At 41.8% G+C, this 7439-nt stretch overlaps 1 pseudogene; it reads left to right on the top strand.

Annotated features, from left to right (window-relative positions):
- Nucleotides 1-4931: 4931 nt before the first annotated feature.
- Nucleotides 4932-5267, top strand: LOC129490881 (large ribosomal subunit protein eL42-like; annotated as a pseudogene).
- Nucleotides 5268-7439: the final 2172 nt, after the last annotated feature.

The following is a 7439-nucleotide window of genomic DNA, read 5'->3' as shown; positions in this document are numbered from 1 at the left end:
TTGTTCCAACATCATTTGTTGAAAAGCCTTTTCTTCATTTAATTGCCTTGGCAATTTGGTTGAATTCAGTTATCCATATTCATGTGGATCTATTTCTGGGCACTCTATTCTGACCCGTTTATCTATTTGTGTGTCTTTATACCAGCACTGTACAGCCTTGACTATTATTATTGTTATTATTATTATTTTGAGACATAGTCTGGTTCTGTCACCCAGGCTGGAGTGCAGTGGCCCCATCTTGGCTCACTGCAACCTCCGCCTCCCAGTTTCAAGTGATTCTCCTGCCTCAGCCTCCTGAGTTGCTGGGATTACAGGTGCATGCCACCACACCCAGCTAATTTTCGTATTTTTAGTAGAGACAGGGTTTCACTATGTTGGCCAGGATGATCTCGATCTCCTGACCTCAGGTAATCCACCTGCCTCGGCCTCCCAAAGTGCTGGGATTACAGGTGTGAGCCACCATGCCCGGCCTGATTTTAGTTATTTTAGATGCTTTGTATTTTGACACACATTTTAAAATCAGCTTGTCCATCCCTGGTGCGGTGGCTCACACCTGTAATCCCAGCACTTTGGGAGGCCGAGGTGGGCAGATCACGAGGTCAGGAGATCAAGACCATCTTGGCTAACACGGTGAAACTCTGTCTCTACTAAAAATACAAAAAATTAGCTGGGTGTGGTGGCAGGCGCCTGTAGTCCCAGCTACTTGGGATGCTGAGGCAGGAGAACGGCGTGAACCCGGGAGGCGGAGCTTGCAGTGAGCTGAGATTGTGCCACTGCACTCCACCCTGGGTGACAGAGAGAGACTCCATCTCAAAAAAAAAAAAAAAATCAGCTTGTCCAGTTCTAAAAAAAAAAAAAAAAAAAAACTGTCTTGAGATTTTGATGTGGATTGGGTTGATTCTATAGATCAATTTGGGAACAACTGACATGTTGAAAATATTGATTCTATCCATGAACACTGTATATCTCTCTCCATTTGCTTAATATTTTACTTTTGCTTAGTGTAGTTAGAGTGTCAGAGTACAAGTCTTGGACATGTTTGTTAAATTTATCCTGAAATATCTATTTTCAATTTTCTTCTAAATTGCCATTTTAAACATCAATTTTGGGCTGGGCACAGTGGCTCATGTCTGTAATCCCAGCAATTTGGGAGGCCAAGGCAGCCAGAGCACCTGAGGTCAAGAGTTCAAGACCAGCCTGGCCAATGTGGTGAAACTCCTCCCTACTAAAAATACAAATATTAGCTGGGCGTGGTAGTGCACACCCGTAATCCCAGCTACTAAGGAGGCTGAGGCAGGAGAATTGCTGGAGCCCGGGTGGTGGAGGTTGCAGTGAGCTGAGATTGTACCACTGCACTGCAGCTTGGGTGACATGGCAAGACTCCTTCTAAAAAAAAATAAAAAATAAAAAATCAACTTTGAATGTTCATTGCTGTTATATAGAAATACAATTGATATGTGTCCATTGACCTATCCTACAACCCTGCTGAACTAATTTATCAGTTTTAGTAACTTTCTCATAGATTTTGTAGACTTTTCTTCAACAATGATCATGTCTTTGGAAAATAAAGACGTTTGTGCTTCCTTTTCAATCTGGATTTTTTTTTTCTTTGCACTGGCTAAACCCCAGTGAATGTTGAATGGAAGCTGTGAGAACAGACATTCTTGTCTTGTTCCTGATCGTAGGAGAAAAACATTGCGTTTTCATCATTCAGGATGATGCTCGCTGTCGGTTTTTCTAGTTTTATTTTTTAAAATCAGGTTGAGGAAATTTCCTTTTCTTCTCTGTTTGCTGGGAGTTTTGATCAGGAATGGATACTGGATTTTGTGAAAAGCTTTTTCTGAAGCTATGGAGATGTTCTCAGGCATTTTCTTTTTCAGTCTGTTAATATGGTGAATTAAATTCATTGAGGTTTTTAATTTATTTTATTTTATTTTTTTTTTTTTTGAGGCGGATTCTTGCTCTGTTGCCCAGGCTAGAGTGCAGTGGCGCAATCTTGGCTCACTGCAAGCTCCACCTCCCGGGTTCATGCTATTCTCCTGCCTCAGCCTCCCAAGTAGCTGGGACTACAGGCACCCGCCACCACGCCTGGCTAATTTTTTGTATTTTTTTTTTTAGTAGAGACGGGGTTTCACCGTGTTAGCCAGGATGGTCTCGATCTCCTGACCTCGTGATCTGCCCATATCAGCCTCCCAAAGTGCTGGGATTACAGGTGTGAGCCACCGCGCCCGGCCCTCATTGAGTTTTAAAACATCATAAAATAACCTGGCATTCCCAGGATAAATCTCACTTGGTCATGAGTATTATCCTTTTTATAGATTTTGGGGTTTGATTTGCTAAACGTATGCCTATTTCCCATCTGTCGATCCTCTCTGGGGGTGGAGGACATCTGCTCATACCTTTTGCACCGTCTTAAACGGATATTTTTAAGTTACTGAATTTTAAGGGTTCTTCGGGTATTTTGGATTCAAGGTCGTTATCAGACTTGTGTTTGACCAAAATGTTCTCCCAGTCTGTGCCTTGTGACTCCATTCTCTTAGCAGTGTCTTTTACACAGCAGAAGTTTATAATTTTAATAAGTCCAACTTATCACATTTTTTTTCGTGGGCCATATTTTTGGTGCTGTATCTAAAAAGTTCTTCATCAGCTTGGCATGGTGGTGCACACCTGTGGTCCTAGCTGCTCGGGAGACTGAGGTGGGAGGATCACTTAGGCTCAGGAGGTTGAGGCTGTAGTGAACTACCATCACACCACTGCATTCCTGCCTGGGCAACAGGGTGAGACTGGATCTTCAAACGAAACGAAACAAAAAAGTCATCACCAAACCCAGAGTCAACCAAACTTTGTCCTATGTTATCTTCTAGGAGCTTTATAGTTTTGCTTTGCTTTTAGGTCCATGATCCATTTTGAGTTAATTTTTGTGAAGGGAGGAAGGTCTATACCTAGATTCTTTTTTTCACCCCATATGTCCAGGTGTTCCAGCACCATTTGTTGAATTGCCTTTCTTTTCTCCATTGAATTGCCTTTACTTCTGTGTCAAAGATCAGTTGATTATTCTATTTCTATGAGCCTATTATCTCTGTGCTTTCTATTCTGCCCATTGGTCTATCTGTCTATTCTTTTGCCAATAACACACTGTCTTTGTTACTGTAGCTTTGTAGTACATCTTGAGGTGTAGGCTCAGTCCTCCAACTTTGTTCTTCTTCTTCAATATTGTGTTGGATATTCTAGATCTTTTGCCTTTTTGTGTAAACTTCAGGATCTGGCTGGGCACGGTAGCTCATTCCTGTAACCTCAGCACTTTCGGAGGCTGCGGTGGGAGAATTGCTTGAGGCCAGGAGTTTGAGACCAGCTGAGCAACATAGTAAGACCCTATCTCTACAAAAATTAAATTTAAAAAAAGGAAAAAAAAATTTAAAAAAAAACAGATTCTGTTTTTTTAATCACAAAATAACTTGCTGGGATTTTTATTGGGATTGCATCAAATCTACAGATGAAGTTGGGAAGAACTGATGTATTGATGATATTAGGCTTCCTATTCCTAACTCTCTCTGTATTTATTTAGATCTCCTTTGATTTCTTTCCTCAGAGTTTTTCAGTTTTTCTCATATGGATCTTGTACATTTTTTGTTAGATGTATGCTCAAGTATTTCATCTTGAGGTGCTACTGAAGGTGGTAATGTATCTTTAATTTTAAATTCCAATTGCTTATTGCTGTTTAATTTACTTTTTTTTTTTTTTTTTTTTTTGGAGGTGGAGTCTTGCTCTGTCGCCCAGGCTGGAGTGCAATGTCATGATCTTGGCTCATTGCAACCTCTGCCTCCCAGGTTCAAGCGATTCTCCTGTCTCAGCCTCCCAAGTAGCTGGAATTACAAGTGTGTGCCACCACGCCTGGCTAATTTTTGTATTTTTAGTGGAGACAGGGTTTCACCATGTTGGTCAGGCTGGTCTCAAACTCCTGACCTCAGGTGATCCACCTGTCTCACTCTCCCAAATTGCTGGGATGATAGGCGTGAGCCACCATGCCCAGTCTGTTTCATTTACTTTTAATCTATTTGTGTCTTTATGTTTTAAGCAAGTTTCTTATAAGCAGCATGTAGTTAGGTCATACTTTTCTTATTTAAAATCTAATTTGACTATTTCTTTCTTTTAATCAGGGTTTTTAGACCATGAAACCATTATTGATATGGTTGAATTGAAATATACCATCTTGTTTTTGGTTTTCCATTTGCCCCATCTGTTCTTTGTTCTTTTTTCTCTTCTGCCTTTTAAAGATATTCAGTATATTTTATGATTCCATTTTATTTTCTTTGATGGTTTCTTAGCCACACCTTTGTGTTTTGTTATTTTACTAGCTGACTCAGGGCTTATAGTATATATGTGTATTTACCTTATCACTCTCCACTTCAAGTAATAGTATTTGACTTTATGTATTGCATAAGACCTTTACAACCGTGTACTTCTACCTGCCCCTCCTCAGACTCTGTGTTCTTGTTGCCATACATTTTATTCATATTATAGGCTTCAAATTATGACCAGGTGCAGTGGCTCACATCTGTAATACCAGCACTTTGGAAGGCCAAGGCGGGTGGATTACTTGAGGCCAGGAGTTCAAGACCAGCCTGGTCAACATGGTGAAACCTCGTCTCTACTAAAAATACAAAAATTAGCTGGCCGTGGGGCCCCTGCCTGTAATCCCAGCTACTCGGGAGGCTGAGGCAGGAGAACCACCTGAACCTGGGAGGTGGAGGTTGCAGTGAGTGGAGATTGTGCCACTGCACTCCAGCTTGGGCAACGGAGTGAGACTCTGACTCAAAAAAAAAAAAAAAAAAGCTTCAAGTTACATTCTTATTATTTTGTTTTAAACAGTCAGTTATCTTTTAAAAAGATTTGAAAAATCTCTTTTCTGTGCCGATAGCGCTCACGCAAACATGTTGAAAGGCCCTAAAACCCGCCGGATGTTCTGTAAGAAGTGTGACAAGCACCAACCTCACAAAGTGACATAGTACAAGAAAGGCAAGGATTCTCTGTACGCCCAGGGAAAGCGGTGCTATGACAGGAAGCAGAGTGGCTATGGTGGGCAGACTAAGCCGATTTTCCGGAAAAAGGCTAAAACTACAAAGAAGATTGTGCTAGGGCTTGAGTGCGTTGAGCCCAACTGCAGATCTAAGAGAATGCTGGCTATTAAAAGGTGCAAGCATTTTGAACTGGGAGGAGATAGGAAGAGAAAGGGCCAAGTGATCCAGTTCTAAGTGCCATCTTTTATTATGAAGACAACAAAATACTGAGTTTGTGTTCACTTCAAAAAAAAAAAAGAAAAATCCACCATTTCTGGTATTTGTCTTTGCTTTGTATAGATCAACTTCATCTAGTATAATTTTCCTTCTGCTTGAAGGATGTCCTTTGAGAATGTTTTTGTGTGTGTCTGCTGGTTATGAAACCTTTTAGCTGAAAAAGAAAAGATGTTTATTTTACCTTCATTTTTGAAGAAATTTTTTCTGGATATAAAAATTCAAGTTGACAGCTTTTTTATTTTCTTCCAGAACTTTAGAGCTGTTGCTTTACTGTATTCTAAATTGTGTTGTTTCTGGTGAGATGCCTGCCGTCATTCTCATTTGGTTTCTCTGCATGTGATATATCCTTTTCCTATGGATGCTTCTTTCAAAATATTTCCTTTGGCACTGATTGCTGGGTTGAAGCAATTTAATCATAATGTGCCTGCCTGTCGTTTATTCATGTTTATTGTGCTTGGGGTTCATTGGAACTTTTGAATCTGTGAGTTTCTAAATTTTATGAGGTTTGAAAACATTTTAGCTAGCATTTCTTCAAATAATTTCTGCACTCCTCCTTTGGGGACTTTCTATTACATGAATGTTAGCCTGCTTGGAGTAGTCCCATGGCTCACTGATGCTCTGTTCATTTGTATTTGATGGGGTTTTTCTTTTAGTCTTTTTTCTCTCTGTGTTTCTTTTTTTTTTTTGAGCTAGAGTCTCGTTCTGTCACCTAGGCTGCAGTACAATGGTACGATCTCAGCTCACTGCAACCTCTGCCTCCCGGGTTCAAGTGATTCTCCTGCCTCAGCCTCCCAAGTAGCTGGGATTACAGGCATGCACCACTACACCTGGCTAATTTTCTTTTTTGTATTTTTTTGGTAGAGATGGGGTTTCACCATATTGTCCAGACTGGTCTCGAACTCCTGACCTTGTGATCCACCCACCTCAGCCTCCCAAAGTGCTGGGATTACAGGCGTGAGCCACTGCACCTGGCTGACATGTTTCTGAGAAGCAGGAGAGAGATTAATCTATCCCTTCCCTTGGTGTTCAGGGAGGATTTTAATCTGCCAGCGACCGGCTCCAGGCTAACATGTTGCCTGCTGAGGCCCTAAGTTCACCTCCTGACGTATCCTGCATAGATCATCCTCCAACATATAATCTAGGACACTGTCGAGCTTAACAAAAGATGAGTTTGAGCACAAGGAAGTTACATCCCTGCCCTTGGGCGGTAGATATGAATCAATTTGAAATCCTTAGAACCAGAGCAAGAGTTCAAGGGCTCTGTTCCTGGCAGTGACTTGACTGGACTTGAGAATCTGAGCCTAACTCAGCAGCACTGGAAGATGTAAGCAAATCTAACACGTGTCCCCCAGATCCTATCAGCCTTCAGCGCCACTCAGGAGGGACACTGTCCCCCAGATCTTATCAGTCTTCAGTGCCACTCAGGAGGGACACTGTCCCCCAGATCCTATCAGCCTTCAGCGCCACACAGGAGGGACTGAGTGCTGCACTGGCTGGCGTATTAACTATGAGTTAAAAGCACTTTGAAAACAGCAGGTACAGAAAGATCGCTCTGACCTTTGTGCCGTTTCTTAAAAGCAGGAGCTGAAATTCCCACGTGAAAGCTACAACAACACCCTTATCTTCAAGAACAAGAAATCTAAGGGAATTCTGAACAGGCCTTGTTAGACTAGCTCTTATCTCTTAAGCTTCCCTGCCTAACTCACTTGCTTCTTCACAGTTTCTGTTTCTTCATTTCCTTAGGAAGCCTCCTGAGCCCCATAGAACTTCTTTTGAATAAATGTGTGTGCCTTTCTCCTGTCAATCTGTTTCACGTCAGTTTAATTCTCGGGCCATGCCAGGACCCCAAGAGGATGGAGGTGGAGTTCTGCCACCTTCCACTATCTTTCCAGGGATGTTTGCAGAACCTTAGCAGAAGCAGTGTCTCCCTGCGGGATGGAGGGCAGATTGTCCTGGATAATAAAGATGGGGTCCCCCTGTGGGCCAAATAAAGATAATGTCTCCCTCCAGAGTGAGACTCTGTCTAAAAAAAAGATAATGTCTCCCTCTGGGCAGGTTTGATAGCAGGTCCTTATGAAATATTGGGGCTTCCTAAACTTGGAGTTCCTTATCTGGGACTCAAAACTACCACATCCAAAGCACCTG

Source organism: Symphalangus syndactylus, chromosome 1 (assembly GCF_028878055.3).
Source record: "Symphalangus syndactylus isolate Jambi chromosome 1, NHGRI_mSymSyn1-v2.1_pri, whole genome shotgun sequence".
Classification (NCBI taxonomy): Eukaryota; Metazoa; Chordata; class Mammalia; order Primates; family Hylobatidae; genus Symphalangus; species Symphalangus syndactylus.
Note: the sequence above shows the minus strand (reverse complement) of the source record. Positions and strands in the feature narration are given on the sequence as shown.